The 17,644-nt window shown below is 29.9% G+C and overlaps 1 protein-coding gene across 3 annotated transcripts in view; it reads left to right on the plus strand.

Moving 5' to 3' along the window:
• LOC138937772 (octopamine receptor beta-1R) overlaps positions 1 to 17,644 on the plus strand; it is a 51,378-nt gene that overhangs the window by 12,430 nt on the left and 21,304 nt on the right. The window lies entirely within an intron of this gene.

Raw genomic sequence — 17,644 nt, forward strand, 5'->3', positions numbered from 1 at the left:
GGAGAAAAAAAATGATAAATTTCTTGATCATTATTTAGAAGATTTATAGCTAATAAATTATGTAAACTTTCTCGATTAAATTTTTGTATTTCTTTTTTTATTATTAAATTCATATTAACTTTTAAAATTATAATAGAGAGAGCGTCAGTTTTAATTACATTATGTAAACAATATAATTCGACGAAAATTCCGATAGATTTGAATAGCCGTTTGTCATATCATTTAATTCTTTTTCAAATATTTCTTTACCAAACAATCTAATGTGTAAAGTCCGAGAAGATAGCGAGGCTGTTATTGTGTTGTTGGAATGACTAGACGATACGTGGTCGTTAAATCTCGAAAAGGCGCTTTCATGAAGGAAAAGGAAAGAGAGGAAGAAAGAGCACTCGCCATTAGTTTCTTCCCGAAAGATGCTCCCGAAAACCTCGTACTATTCTTGAATGTCCAATTAGGGTAAAAGGCGCGAAAGAAGGTATAGACGAGTGGCCGACCAACAACAAATGTGCTTCTCGAGAGGAAGGAAGCACTCCGAAATAATCCCTCGCCATTCTTCCCCGTATTGTGCAGTTTGTGCACTATTACTAGCTTCCAAATCCTTCCTTTTCATTCAACAGAAAAATTTTAATTATGAAATAATAATAATAATAGCATCTTTTCTACAATATAATTTTTGCCCCTCGCTTTTCATGTAATTTCGTTTTCAATTTTATCATATAATGTGATCTACATTACAGCGAAGTAAATAATTCGATTTTAATTAAAAACTGTGATTCTTTTTACCGACAAAAATAACACCTTTCAGGTTTGTTGAACGATGTTATCTTGGCTTTTCTCACGATCGATCGATGAAACTTGCGACTCGCGACCTTGTGTTGCGTTTTTTTCTAGTTTTATATATTTTCATAAATTACATATCCGCGGAAGATCGCGTGTCGCACTCTTTATGCAACGCGGTGCCCGTTGCACTTCGCGCATACACGTAATTCTGCCGCACTTCGAATGCATCCAGACACTGTGACATTCATTTATGAGCGGCAATGGGAAAATACGAACGCAAAATGTAAAATGGAAATTTCGCGTCGTTCTCGAATTCACTGTGTCGCCTATCAAAAAGATCCGGCGAAGCTTCGACAAGTATAAAAATACAACTTGATAAAACAGCAACAAATCTTTAATGTTTCATTTTAGTTCACTAAATTTCTATTCAACAAATATTTTCGAAAGTTTAACAAATTTTTAATATATTATGCTGATTTTTAAAAGGCCATATTTAATTTCACATATATATGTATATCACACACATCATGAAAATTTTGGTCTTGTGATAGCGAAAAAGAGTACGAAATGCCAGAGTTAGTTTTACGTACATTCGCTTATAAGCGGACAATGAGTAAATGGAAACGGGATGAAATAGAAATTTCATGTCGCTCTCGAATTTTGGTATTTGCAAACGCCAAAATAGCAACTGTAGTTTTCACATTGAGATTCGCGAAACGATGTTTAATTTTAAATAACAAGAAAATTACATATATCGATTTCACATTATGCATTTTTGATTGACGTAAATGTGAATTAATTCGATGAAAATTTACTTATATTTTAAATTTAATTTTAAATCAAACTTCATTATTAATAAAGAGAAACATGTTATATATTATGTGACGATAAAAACATTATAATGATAACATTACACATCGCGATACCTCGTATTTAATTTTATGCCAGAGTTATGCTGAGCAGCATGTCAAATTTCAGCGCGCCAAGTGACACTGACGCTTTCAATCTAAACGAGTTATTATCTTCGAAAGCAGGATTGTGTCTTGTTTGCTAACGATTTCAATTTGCACCAATTTTGGAATTGATGCTAAAACTGATACTCAGCGTCACGTTGGGAAACGAGTTTTGCATCTGCGAGAGCGCGTTATAAATTTCACAAAATCGATCGTGACTGACGAGCTGAAAAGTTATATTTGGTTTACGAATGTATGCAATACGTTACAAGCGGTTTAGAAACACGATGTAGTATTTTCTAAACATAAAAAAAAAAAAAAAATGTTTTACCAGAATATTTGTAAATATTCAGCAATGCTTCGTTTTAAAGTTATAAATTTTAAACAAAATATAATATAAAATTCTTATTCTATTTTTTTTTTCTGAAAATTTATATAAAAAGTATTTTTAATTACAATGTTAAATAAAAATAAATTATTTCTTGGAATGCAAAAAGGAGATTTATTTTATTGCTATAAATTTTTCTATGAATGGAAGACGAGCACATATAAAAAAATATTTTATAACTATTATATATATCGTTAATGGATATAAATAATATAAGTCTAAGCTTCTAAATTAATATAAGTCTAAAAATTTTGAAACATGTTTTGCGAGTTACGGTGTATATGTACTTCAATTTTACTCTAACGAGTGCGATTCAGTACATCTAACAGATTACTGATTGATCGATTCCTAGTTCCGTTCTCGTTTCTAAATTTGCAGGAAAACTCTGATTGCGAGAGGCAAAGCTTTAACGAGCAACCTAACTGCATCTTAAGAATAATTTCGCGTTCCAGTTTACGTTGAAGAGGCTCTTCTTTGTTGAGAAGCGCTTCCACTCTTTCGCGATTGAACGCGTCCCGTCTCTGTGCGATTCTCCGATTGTCATTGGCTTTTACGCGATGTCGTGTATATACGGCATCCAATTATTCGTACAATTAAACTTGAAAGACCGCATCTTCCGACACGGTAGTATGCTTCGCCGAGTAATTAATGTCGGAAATCAGATGCATAGTGGAAACACGATGACGCGACGAAATCGCAAGCTGCTGATCGTAGCATATGGGTGCTTTTAATCTTTCGTCACACATTTGTGAAATTAGCACATTTTCTCCCCTCTCTTCACAAAATATAATTAAAATATTATTTTCTTCAATTTAGAATATAAGATTATTTTTCATTTCATCTAATTTATCTCAGAATTATTTTTAAAATTTTGATTAATTTAGTAAATATTATTTTTCTAGTATTTGTTTCAATTAATCAATTTAGTTAACAATTTTCTTGAAATTTATTATAATTAAAATTTTATCTTCTGTAAAAAAATAAAATATTAATAGTTCTTTAATTAAAACACAAAAATTAACTTTTAATATATTTTTATTTTTTTTGAAATTAATCGTTATTTATCATTAATCACTCAAAAATAATAAATAATTCAATATTGTTATTAATAAAAACAATTAATTCTTTAAATGCAAATAACATTCTGTCATAAAAGATCGGCATTTTTTAAATATTCTCTCTCTCTCTCTCTCTCTCCATACAAATATTGTATAAATTCTGAATAACATAAATATGTCTAAAATATGTAAAAGAGACTTAATCTGAGAGACTTAAATTACCTCTATCATGGATCTTTTAAACTTTTTTTTTGCTGTTCTTTTTTTTGTGGGATGTCATAATAATAAATTATAAATTATATGTTCTGCCTCATAGAGAGTATCATTGAAATTTTTATATCATCAAACATACTGATAAAGCTGTGTGAGATTTCTACATCCGTTGCGAATGCAGAACATGTATATTAGCATGCGTGGACATGTGCTCAGGAAGCCAATTTAAATGCATGAAGGTGATTGAAGTTATGCAAGAGAAAAACAGCCTTTTACAATGAGGTAAAGCGCGAGAAAAATAATTTATCGCATACATAATTTATAATACAGAGTTCACAATTTCCATAATCCCATTGTTAAAAAACCAAAATAAAATAAGCATATTTTTTTACTAAAAACAAAGTAGTCATATAAAGATAATAAAAAACTAAAAATATATAAATAGTACAAGTTATAAATAACAAATAAGAAGAAAATATAGTTATGTGAGAATATAAAGAAATGATAGTAAAAATACTTTAATATATACCCAAAGTTTATCCGGTAAAATAATGTTATATTCATATTGTATATTGTATACCATCCTATTAAATAAATGATATTATGTATCTATGTACTGAATTGCTGAGAGTAGTGGATTTCACGCCAATCCCGAGATCAAAATTCGGATCAAGATACTCTTGACACAGAATTTCCCGATGCAGTCCTTCTGCATCGTATCAATGACGCTCCCATTCATCCTCTATCTTCCTCTCCTGATATCCTTAGGAAATCTTTGACGCGTGAGACAGTGCATCGATTATTCCACCATCGATACTCTTATTCCTCCGTCAGTCTGTCCGCCGTTCCCCATGGAACTTGCGAATTTTTTATTCGTGCAATCCCCGTAACATGTTGCAAAGTTTATTTATTTCACACTGTCAACATTCTCAAAGTCTTAAGCTTTCGTAGAAATACGGAATACCGTCGATCTCAACATTGACTTATCTGAGAAAATGGCAACTTTTCGACAACTGATTTCTCGTGACGCTTCTTCCGCACATTCTCTTTCGTTCTATTTTATTCATTGTTTCGATAGAATCACGAAGTGGTATATTTCCGCTATAAAGTTTCTAGGACAAAGTTTCCGACGTTTTGCACATCGTGCGAAATAGCGGCTAAAGTTTTCTCGGCTTTCTGAACATCTCTGTTTCTCTCGGAGATCTTCGGCTTCGTTTAATTCTTTAGTAGAGTTTAAAGTCACATTGGTTGTTTTATTGCCATTTCTTTCGATAAGTTAATTCCATTTTGCGATAAAAAGAAATGTTTATGAAGAATCGATTTATTAATCAAATATTATTTTAAATATTTTGTAAATATTATACACAAGCTTCAATTCAAATATATAAAATGTACATAGATATAAAGCATATATTATTCTTCCTCTTCTTTTATTCTTTTTATACTACAATATATATTAATTACATTATATTACATTAAACATACTGACAACAAGCCTTTCCTCTTTCTTAATATTAAAGTCCTATTATTATTTTTCTTCCTTTTCTTTAACAAATATAATTATTTTATTTCACAAAGCTTTTACATCAATCTGTTTCTTTGTCTCTAATAATTTCCAAGACGTACAGCATTTCTAAAAATTGCATAAAAATATATCTTTATTTCTGTGAAGAAAAAGTAATACGTTTATGAAATATTTTCCATCTTGACGAATATCTAATCCTTCAACGTCACTTTGTACTCTAATATAATTACGCAGCTTTTTCAGGCGTCTAAAGATTTCAAGAGTATTTTTGATATCAGTCGAGGGGAATAACGCTTTCACGGATTGACAAATATAATGATATCAATCTATTATCTGTTAATAATATTAAATAAATAAATAAAAACACACACATTTGATCGGATCTTTCTCGTCCATTTTTAATCAAAAGCGGTTAATAAAAGCGTTTGTACGTTGCGTATTGCATTAATCATTTCCTTTTACAAGCGCAAGCTTTCTTTCGTTATATTGTGGTATATTGTGATGCATCAGAATTTTATTACAAAGAGAAAAAAATTTTATTACGTATGTAAAAAAATACTTATTGTTAGTTTTTAATTATACAGTCTTTCAGAACTTTATCATAATGACAGATTGTTAGATTAAACGTCAGAGTCAACGTCATTAAACATTCAAAATTATGTAACATTAGTTTCGATTTCATTACATGTTTACAGTATCAATGTTGGATCTGAAATTGCAATATTATACATACATAAAATATGAATATCGTCAGATGTACAATTAATATTTGTAGATATATATGCACATTTAAAATTGCAAAAGATTCTTCCTGCGAAAATGTAGAATTAATAAGAAATAATTGAATAATTCGAATAGTCAGGATATTTCACTCGAAAGAAATTCGACGTGCGTTTCGCGTCAATAAAGAGCTCAATATAATCGACGATTGCCGGTGGATATATCGTTGTTGATGGAGGTGATTCATGGGTTGTTCGTCGCTTCAACCGGATTCACAAAACCCAGCCTGAGGCAAGAAGCTCTCCTATTCTTCGTGATATCGAGCGCTCTATCGTGCTCCGACCGACATCATTGTTCCCCTAGCCAGATAATTTTGAAATGCACGCTATTTCGATTCTCTTCAGAAACGAGCGAACGGAAACTTAGATCAAAACTATGTGTCACGTGTGTATGTATTCTCATTTGAGCGATATACATAGAGAGTGATCCGTCAGAAATACAATCTACAAAAAAAAAAAAAAAAAATCAGAATAGATCTTAGATTTGAAGAAACAGAAAATATTTTTGAAAACACAATTTGTATAATTTTACGAAACACAAAAAAATATAATACAGAAAAATTTTTTTACAGTAAAAGCTATTGTGTTCAAAGTGCCAGTTATAATTCTGATTAATTATTTAATTTCTGCTAATTGGTATTAAATTTTACTATCCATTATTTAGAAGGAAAATAATTAAGAAAAGTTAGAAAATATATATATGTAAAAAGTAAAATTAATATTTTCTTATATCACAGAAAATAATTCAAAAAAAATTTTTTTATCCTGTATATACACATATATACATGTACGGATATATATTTTAAATTTGAATGTTTTAATTTACATAAGTGTTGAATCTTATATAAACCGTTCGCTTTCAATGTCCTAGTTTTGTGAACAAAATATTTTTTCTGATTAAAATAATTCTCCTATACATATAATGCATATTCTTCTCCACAAAGAAGGATCCTAATTAATCCACAATTATTAGACCTTCTTAAAAATAAATAACAATACACTAGAAATATAAAAGATATAAAAAAAAAAAAAAATTCACAGTGAGCTAAAAAAAATCAATTCTGAAAATGGACTAAATTTCGAAGAATTTGTAATCGTGATGTACTAAACTAAAACTATACATATTACCATATTTACGCATATTCGTGTGCATATTGATTTCCAAACAACACGCAACTATAGCAAATGTCCTAATGATAAGACTAATGAGAACACAGTTTCGAAACCATGAACAAAAACCTATACGTGGTTTTCGTCGTTTAGAGTATTGATTGAGGTGTTTTGTATCCGGATTTTTCATATTTCTCTCTTTCTTATAATTATTTGGGTCTTTGTAGAGAATAGAATTAGAAACGACTAAGCTTATAGTTAAATTAAATCAAACTAAATTACGAATCAAAAATCCGAAGCGTCGTCGCCATGCAAGACATTTTAAACGAAGCGATCAAGATTAATCGAACAAATTCGGATGTCTTATGTCACCGACGATTATTTTGATTTACAGAAAGCCAAAATTTCTCACAAGGGTAGTTTAGGATCACGATTTCTCACCGTGAACGGCGTCGTTTTTCTTTCTTATCGTGTTATATGTATATGCGTCGACGCGATTGTCGTGTGACATTCATTCGTCATCATTTGCAACGATATTATAGTGAAAGCTCGACATAGAAAAGAGATAAAGAAGAAAAGGGGAGCTCAAAGACTTTCCTTGGCTATCGGGATACGCAACGTCGTTTTCCAGCAAAATGCTGACGACAGGTGGAGCGTAATTCAAGGTATAAAAGGCCCCTGAAGTAGAAGCCGATTTTCATGTGGTCAGAAGCTTCCAAAGCAAGCGAAATTTCGCTTTAATAAGCTCGTTTCTCACCGAGACCCGTTATCGAGAGTTTGATGCGATAAGAGGATTTATTTATATTGAATCTAAACGCATATCGAATTGAAAGGCTCTTGGAGCCCTTTCAAGATTAACATCTATCCTTCGAAATTTAATTAAATTTAACTTTGAAAAAATGTAAATGAGATTTAATCAATTATTAATTATTTAATTAGAGATTTTTAATTTAATTTAAGTTAAAATTATATATGTGTGATTTTTCGTGAATCATCAGTGTGTACTTTACTTTTCTAAAAGATAACAGTTTTAAGATCAATGCTTATTCGTATTTTTTCGCTTTTCGAGAAAGTTTTGAGATATTTTTCTTTTTTTTTTTGACACTTTTTGTACGTTCTCGCGTGCAGTCATTACTGCAGTGTCCACTCGTGTAAATCGATCGATCTTGGCGGTGAATTGAATTTTGCATGCGACGTAACGTAGCGCGTTTTGCGGATCACGTGTCTAGTGGCAATGATCAAAAGATCCATTAGGCCTCTGTGGTCGCCGCCGTGATTACGATGCACGATATCACAGCTTGATCGCGACGCGGTAGACAATTTGCTTTGTGGCGAACGAGAAACTCTTCGCTAGAATTTCGTCAGCGATCCTAATTATTACTGTTTCCTCCTTTCTTTAATTCCATTCCCTGTTACGTTATTATTTTAGAAATATACTTCCATCATTATTTTTTATTTACCTTATTATTTCAATGCAATAAAAAATAATAAACAATCTACAATGAAGAAATCCATAACGCGATTCGACCGAATTGTGCAATTAGTTTATTATTAATCTATCGATAGATTGCGACTTATATGCAATGTATGTGTATTACTCTACTATGTGTGTGCTCTTTTTATATATTAAAAAAAAAAAAAAAAAATTATTACAAATCCGTAAGCGATTTATTATGGTAATCAGGCATCAAATTAAATTAAATTTAATATGCAATTTTCATTTAATAACATATAAAAAAAAATGTGACGGAAAGCACAAAGATGAATTAAAGTTAAGCGAGTGGCATATGCTATTCATGATTCTATTTGGATTAATTATATAGAATTTGGTATGCTGTAATTATTAAAAGTATTCCAATTTCATTTAAATATCTGCATATATAAATCTTTTTGCATATAATATTTTAATAAATTAATTTATCTCTCTTGTAATTTTCGCGGTCGTTTCATCGATTCTTTCTCTCCAAATTGAACGGGCTTCCTATTACAGCATTTACCGGGTTTCTTTTACGTGTATATTATAATCACATTCTTACAGATAATCTCTTATCATTTTGCATTATGTATTACGTATTATTTATGAAATAATTATCAAGTATTTATAATCATAATTAAAATATAAAAAAGAAATTTTATACATATTATATATATATATATATATATAATCTTATTATATAATAAATTGATAGAAATAATGTATCAATTAATTTTTGTAATTGTACAATTTATATTTTCTCTCGACATAACACACATTTTTTATCATGTAATATACCAAATTCTGCAATAAGAATATCTTTAATAAAAGGAAAATTATATCTTTACGGAATACAATATCAATCGAATATAATTAATCGGGCAATAGTAGCAAATACACATTCATATTATACTAGATAGGACCATCATTTTACATTAGGTAAATCTATCCAAAAGAAACTCAGAGTAATATAGTAGGATATATAGAATGCAGTTACTAACTGTTGCGAACGAGAGAGCCATGCTCCAATTTGCAACGGAGCAACCTTAAGCTGCAGTTTGCAGTGTTTGTAGTCAATGAAACGGCGATTGGTTGCCAAGGATCGAAAGCTTTGCTCTTAGCCGCAAAAGCTCGTCGCGCAATTGAACAGCACGTATCCAATCGATATATACATATACAAAGTACTCGTATAAAATTTTTAAAATAATTAAAATTTTATTATAAATATATATATATATATATATATTACAAAAATGTACACAAAGAAATGGAATAAGCAAATTATATATCAAGTAACGCAAAACAACAGAGAATTTCGTAATACATGCAATTTCCACTCCTTAGTAATCTACAAATGAGTCTGTAATAATTATCATAGAATTAATACAATTTACAAATGTAAAAATTCAATTAGTATTTAATATTAATAACTTCAAAAGTTTATTAGTTAACAATGAATCACTTATTAATTATAGTTTTAGTTATCAATAAGTAAATAATTAATTACTCAGTTAATTAATTAGTCAATCATTAATTATTGAGTATCATTATTATTTATTATTAATTTTGTCATTTGACAAATGGGAAATAAAAAAAAAAATAAAAAGGTAATATATTAATTTGCAGGCTTTATATAATTAAATAAAGTAAAAAAATTTAGCGTTATTATTTAATAACTAGTCTAAGAGAGAGAGAGAGAGGGGGGGGGGGGTGAAGAGAGAAAGAGAGTTAAGTAACATACTAAAAGATTAAATATCTCTTCTTTGAGCCTCTCACAATTCGAAATATGTATAATAATATCGATTTGCAATTCACAAATGGAGTGACTCGACAATTGTGCAACATTGGAAAAATCACCGCTGCAAAATTGCGGTGCCAGATTGTGTTTCGCAATACAAAGAGTCACGTGAAAGCTGCCTAAGTCGCAACTAATGTGCAATTGGGAAACGGAGCACCAGAAAAAAATGTAAAAGAGCGATCCTGCTAAAAGTTCGAGTTAATTCCTTCAAATCCGCGATACTCTCGCGACTGACGGTAAAGATTCCCGACTATTTATAAAATTCACGTCTCGAAAAATTATTTCTTGCGAATAGTGTCTTGCATCCATATTTAAAAAAAAAAAATTTAAAGAATAGAAAAAAATAAAAGATAATAAAATTTATAGTAAAATAAAAATAACAATAAATAATATAAAGATAAAATTATATTTATTACTCGCGATTATATATTGTATTATTCACATTTTACATATATATTTTATTTCGCTCGTTAAAAATGACTATTTTCGTCACTAAGCGTCAAAAGGCCAAATTATATCAAGGGACAGATGATTATGTTATGGGCAATGATAATATGAGAATTATGTTTGCGACTTCTCGAAATGGTTCAATTTTACACATATCCGCGTGCGATATATCTGAAAGTCGTGCCACATCCACGTCAACACGGCTATGAATCCTTATAACGTTTCCTCATTGTCGGCAGTACGAACGTGTTATGAAACAGTACCATGAAAGCGACACGTCGCTCTTGCGTTTCTCTTTGTCGTTGCAATCTCCCCAATCCTCATTCCAGTTGCCGTGATGCATTCGGCGCGAAACGGCCGTAAACATACGATATATATGAACACAATCGAACTGCTCTTACACTCGCTGTTGTATTCAACACCCAATACTGTAAGTGTGTGTATATATTGTATATATATATATATATATATAATATATATATGCAATATGCGCGCCCTAGTAATTTTCTTTGTGTACAAATAGCACAGCTTTCGAGTGAGGTATGGAAATTGCAATGGCGGATTTTATACAACAAATGAATATCTTTAGATAAAGATTATCCAAATTTCAGGAATAATAAAAATATTTTTTTATAAAAGAAAGGAGAAAAAGAAGAATTGCGAATTTATTATATATGTAAGTTAGTTAATTATTAAAGCTAGTTAATTATTAAACTTAACTACCAATTGAGTATTATGAATTATTTATCTATTATTTATTTAAACTAGTTATTAATTTAATTATTTTTTCAATCATTAATTCTCTCAAATTTTAGAGAAAGAGAAAGAGAATAAATTCACAAATTTATCAATTTACACAGAAATATTGTATTTATAATGTTATATTTAATCTATTCCTTGGATGTATATTTAATAATAATGCAAATTATAAGTATACATAATACAAAAAAAAAAAAAAGTTCAAGTATATATAATATTTAATTCTTATTTTCTTTTGTTAATGTTAGTCTGAAGTTTGATTTTCTTGATGTTTGATAACCAGAATTGCAATTATTAAGAAGAAAAATGAATAATAAACTTCAATTAATTATAGTTTGTTCTCTCTCTCTCTTTCTCTATCTCTAAAAAGCTATACAAAATATTCTTGTGTTTTCAGTTATAAATACAATAAAGAGATAAAATTTAATATTGTAACTTTGTTAAAATTAGATTGTAACAGAGTTGTAACTCGTAGAGTGATGATACTGCCAATATTTCATGAGATATTAATTTATATTAAATAATTTTTGTCGACTATATTTTTTTGTATATATCATATTTTTATTTTCTTCTTATTTTTAGTTTCTCTTGTTATCAATATGTAAATCTTTTATGTGATTCACTTCGTTTTTATGCTACTTATAGAGTGTCCCCAATTTAAATGGCAAAACTTCAAAAACGCGTAGGGTACCGAAAAATTAAGACAAGAAGTCCTTTAGAGGTTTGCTCGTTTTTACTCCATTTTAGAGAAAATGGCAAAAGATCAATCTCTCACAATTCAGTTGCTCTCTTGAGTTGATTGGCATCGAATAAACTTTCTGCTTCAAGGTTCCTTACATATGTAAACACTCGATGTTATCCTTTACGGTGCCAATCAATTCAAGAGAGCAATTAAGAGACCGAATCATAGATGCGGTGCACCAAATATCACTAGAACAATGTCTAGCTCCAATTAATGAGATCAGTGCTAGATGTAACGTTTGCATTGCTGCGAGAGGGCAACATTTTGAACAATATCTACATTAAATAGATGATGACATAAATAAAATGTAAATAAATAAGTAAAAAAACGAAAACTTGTTTTGTTTCTTTTTTTGTGATTTTCTCCAAAATCGAGCAAAATCGAGCGAACCTCTAAAGGACTTTCTGTCTTAGCTTTTCGATCCTCTACACGCTCCTGTAGTTTTGCCATTTAAATTGGGAACACCCTGTATATCGAAATTTAGAAAACTAAAGCCCTAATTATAAAATGAAAGGGTAAAGAAAAAGGACGAAAAATGTAAATAGATGTTGCAATTAAAATTCTCGCGCTGAGAGAAAGATAGAAAGAGATAAAAAAAGATAGAAAAAGACAGATAAAGAGAGAGACAGAAGTCTCTTATTCATATCCTGTTTCATTAACCAAGTAAATAAGAGAACTGAGAGTTAACTAATTTTACCGGAGTGTATATCGCCGCCAGCAATATAATCGGAAACACGTATATATTTCCGCCAATGCGATATGCGGTAAAATTATATTTGCAAACAAAGTTGTTAGTTTTTCAAGAGAGATCTCTGTTATATAATATTTACCGTTCTCGAGTGCGTTTCACAATTCGTTAATGGGATAAATCGCAGTTACTCTGAATATATCCCTCTGAATGAATAAATGAATTATTTGATTAATCAGAATATAATTTCTTGGTAGTAAAGATTCACATTTTTTTCTTTAATTTTCAATGTAAAATATTTCGATAATCAAGAAGTTAATTAAAAATTTGTTATCAAAAACATAAATTTTTCATCGCGTACACGTATATCTTTAAAATCAAATTCTTTAAATTAAAATTAAAAATTAGATAGAGAATGATATCATATTTTTTATTAATACGCTAGCGAGATATCTTTGTTGAAAGTATGGGGAATTCAGAGGCCGGGATCACTTAACCGGCAAAACCGTTAAGGAAGGAAATAAAAAATGAAATGGGAAATGGAGAGCGACGCTTTGGAAATACAGAGAAATTTCGGAAAAATATATGAAGCACGAAGGAAATTATTTGTAACGAGAGCCTCGCCTTCTGTTCGCTCAATGAATTTTTCGAGAAACGTATGATAATTCCAAATAATATTTAACAATAAAAAATTTAATAATTGAATATTATAACTTCGTCTATAGCACGAGAAAAAATTCGAGAAAAAGGAATTGAAAAGTAAAAACATCGATATCGATTTTTCCCACTTTATTCGTAATAAGTAGATTTCTATTATATTTTATGGATCCCTCTCTTGTAAACACGAATACTTCCTTTTTGTGCAGCAATTTTTTGTATCACGTTTCGACTTTTATATCTCCATTGTGTTTTTATCTTCCCCGAGCTTGATGTTGAAAATCAATATGCAATACGCTCACCAAGATGTTCATCCATCAAGAAAAAAGGCTCCAACTTTATAAATACATTTTTTTAATTCTACAAGTATTTCTTCTGTCATGCGTAAAAATTGATTGCGATAAAATTCAATTTTATAAAAAAATAATTATAAAAACTTCATATGTACATGTATATACTGAAAAGACTTCTATACATTCTAATTAGAAATATATTATTAATTATATAATATATTATTAAATGATTCTAATTATATACTATATTGTATTGTGCAATTACATAAAATGTATTTGTTCTTCTTAATTGACCAATTGAAATTGGACTTAGCATCTAGATTTAGAGGTTTAGGAAATTGGGAAAGTTAAGGTTTAAGTTTTGCGTTTGGTGTCTCTACCTTAACGAACCAACGGTAAATAATAACGAACTTGCGATAAAACATGACTAGCATCCGTTATATTCAGTAACGGTTCTCTCTTTCTCTTTCTCGATCCTCGATAAATTGCCCGAGCCGAAAGTAGTGCAAAACTGTGGATCAAAAGTGACGATCTGGCCGGAATTTCAACGAGCGTTTACTTCATTACTTCGGCAACTTTCACGGCTTTCGATAGATTAATGCATTCTGTTAGGTCAAGGCTGTAAATTGGCTCCGTTCATTCTTCGCGCACGGAAGATATTATTTATATTTACATTTTTACATTAAATTTAACATGTTTTAATTTTTTGATTTCTTTCATATTGTGAGTCTTCGCGTGATTGAACATCAGGCTATCGCAATAACAAGTGCAATGGCATAAAAAAATAATAAAATAATAAATTCAAGTAATAAGAAATCGATGAAATAATGAATAAATTAATAATATTGATATATTTCGATATAATAATATTGATATCAATATGAAAATACATTTAAATAAATAAAATGATAATAATAATAATATTTTTGTTTATATCTGTCTTTATATTTTTATATGTGTACGTGCAAAATATTATATCGAAATTCTTTAACTCGCACGACGGCGAAGCCATTTTCATTAAAGGCGCGCGCGTTATCGCGTTATCGACGATAGCTAAAATGCCATTTTCTACGTGCCTGCATCTTGATAAAGCTGGTAACAGCAGCAGTATATTGCGCAAGCAGCAACATGCAATTCCCGTCGAAAAATGATTTCCACGAAAAATCGTGACAGCCGTAGCAGCTTAAAGTTGGTAATTTTGTCACACCGCGAAACACCGTTCTCCTTCCGCTTTCGTGATCGCACTTGTATTATATAGTTTATCTTACAACCACAAAAAAGAATTAAAAAAAAAAAAAGAGAGAGAGAGAGATTTCATATTATACGAGAGATTATAGATTAATAGATTATCTGTGTGTGAGAGAAAGATTATTAGAGACTTTAGAAATTTGATGACTGACAGTTGGATTGGTCACGTGTTATGGATCTTCTGCTTTGAGATCGAAACTTTTAGGAAACTAAATTGCTCGCGACAAATAGAAGAAATTCTTCCAAATTCACAAATAACAAAGAGTAGACAGTTTTATTCTCCCTTTTCTCTCTTCGAATAAAAATTTGATAAAGCGGAAGAAATATTATATTCAAACAAAATGTTATTTCGATTTGTTTTAATAAATCAAGCGATGTTATTTAGCAGCAACAGCAGATAATATTTAATTCATAAATAAAAATTTTTACGAAATATACATAACTTGGTGTGTAACTCGGCCAAATACGGATAAATTTAATAATAATCTATCTTAATTTAATAATAATATTGTTTTATATAACTATATAATAAATTTACTAGAGTATATTAAAGAGTAGAAAATAATATAAAATGGAATAAAAGATAATAAGAATAGAAGAATTTGCAAGAAACTGGCTGGTTAAATTTTGGGTGTTTATTAAACTGAAAAATAAAATTTGAGAATCTGTAAACAGGAAAAAAAAAAAATGTCGTAAAAAAAATATTTCTGTTTACCATTGATTAGATGAAGCAATATTTAATAACACATAACGATATAAAGCTAAAAAATAATAACCGTAAAAATATGCGATAAATATCTTGCATTTCAATATGTGGGACATTAATCTTACATTTAAGCGCCTGGTACCGTGAAATCTATTTCGAGTTAAGTGCACCATTACGTAGAGCTGCATAATACGATGCGATGTACGTGCTGCAGCATCCTGTTAAGTTTTAATTAACAGGCGAGAGCGCGGATAATGCGCTCCCTGCAAGACGAAGTATTTCCGGTTCGCTTGTACACTTTTATCCTTCGGTATATCGAGATAGCTGATACTTGAGTAATCGATATGTAATGTAAGTGCAATTAGAATTTCGTACGATATATCAAAGTTGGTTAATTAAACCGAGCACGGATAAGTACACTTCAATAATATGGTTATATAATTATAGTATTATTTGGATAAAACTTCGAGATTTGTATGCTAAATTTTATAATAACTTGTAACTGCCGATTTGTTTTGCAGAATTTCTATCTATCTAACAATCGATATATTGTCTGATTATTGTCTATATCTACTATTTATATTGATGACGATATTTTTATTTACCGTTGATTATGTACGTTTAAAAGATTTCGTATGAAAAGATTGTTTCAACGAATAATTCAACTAATTAAATCAGGCATACAGATAAATATATCTCAATTCTATTTTAATTTTATTTTTTGTCCTTTTCTATATTGTATCATTATTTTTAAATATTTTACTATTAATTCAATTTTTCTATCATATATATTGTACATACATTATTTTATTCAATTTCTTCATAAAATAAATAAAATAATCAAAGGAGCTCGCACACAAGTTTTCCTTTACAAGATTATTAGCTATTTACTCGCAAACAATACTGTTCATGATGTAAAGGTGGACGTGTAAAGACAGTCCAGCTCAATAAATTTTCAATGCAATTTCGGGACAAGCTCTGTCTCGAAACTTGAGGCTGTAGGTCACTGTGCGTACTCGAACATCGAACAATATAGATCCCGCACTTGGACAAGAGTTATGCAAATTGCGGCGGCAATCTCTCGATTCATTGTCAGTAATATCTTTAAAAGGGCCGAAACAAATATAAAGAAAAAGTTTCAATATAAATTGCCCGCATTCTTTCAATTATTTCTCATCAAAGTTTAAAAAATATATAGCTTACTTTTATTATTTCTATAGAAGACTTATCAAATTTTATCGTAATCAAGTTATGCGTAAAGATAATACGAATATTATTAACAAATTAGAGAAAGAGAAAGAAAAAAAATGTAGAATATAATAATTCTGGAATATCCCCTTCCCCCTTCCCCGAAAATTTGCTCAATATTTCAAAGTAAGTGTTGACGGATTCGCGCGATCACAATTTCCACCGCCAAAGATTTTTTTTTATCGTCGCCGTATCAAAATGAGAAGAAATAAAGAAGAGAGGGAAAAATATCAATTTTCGACTGATTTAATTGCTGCCGATAAATCACTTCCCTTTGCCGACGATTTGCGTCGAAACGAAACGCGCGAGTTATGAAAACGATAGCCTTCTTTTTCTTTCTTTATTTTAGGCATCGTGATTGCGTTCAACCGTTTGTAAAAAGAAGGAACAGAAAACGAAAAAAGTGAAGTAAAAAACGATGCGATGAGGTGTAATTGAATTTCTTCGTTCTACTCTTCGTCTTCGGTTGGTCTGACCTGCATTTTAAATTCCGCAGAAATTTATATCACGGCAATGAAATCTAACCCCGACGGGAACGAGATACCGTGGAAAATTCAGTGAGAAAATGACTGCGATGCTAATTGATTTAAGTTTTACAATCTATTATTATTCTGAGTTTCTTATAACCGAGTTACTGAAGTAATTGAAAATTCATATTCAAACAGAAGCGAATTAATAATTTATTTAAAATTAATATTACAGAAAACCATAGAAATAAGAGAGAGAAATTAAATTTAATAAAAAATAAATAACAAGTTTAATAATAAAAAAAAAAACACAC

The sequence above is a fragment of the Polyergus mexicanus genome, unplaced genomic scaffold (assembly GCF_030449975.1).
Source record: "Polyergus mexicanus isolate NDT 795.1 unplaced genomic scaffold, iyPolMexi1.0 SCAF_11, whole genome shotgun sequence".
Taxonomy (NCBI): Eukaryota; Metazoa; Arthropoda; class Insecta; order Hymenoptera; family Formicidae; genus Polyergus; species Polyergus mexicanus.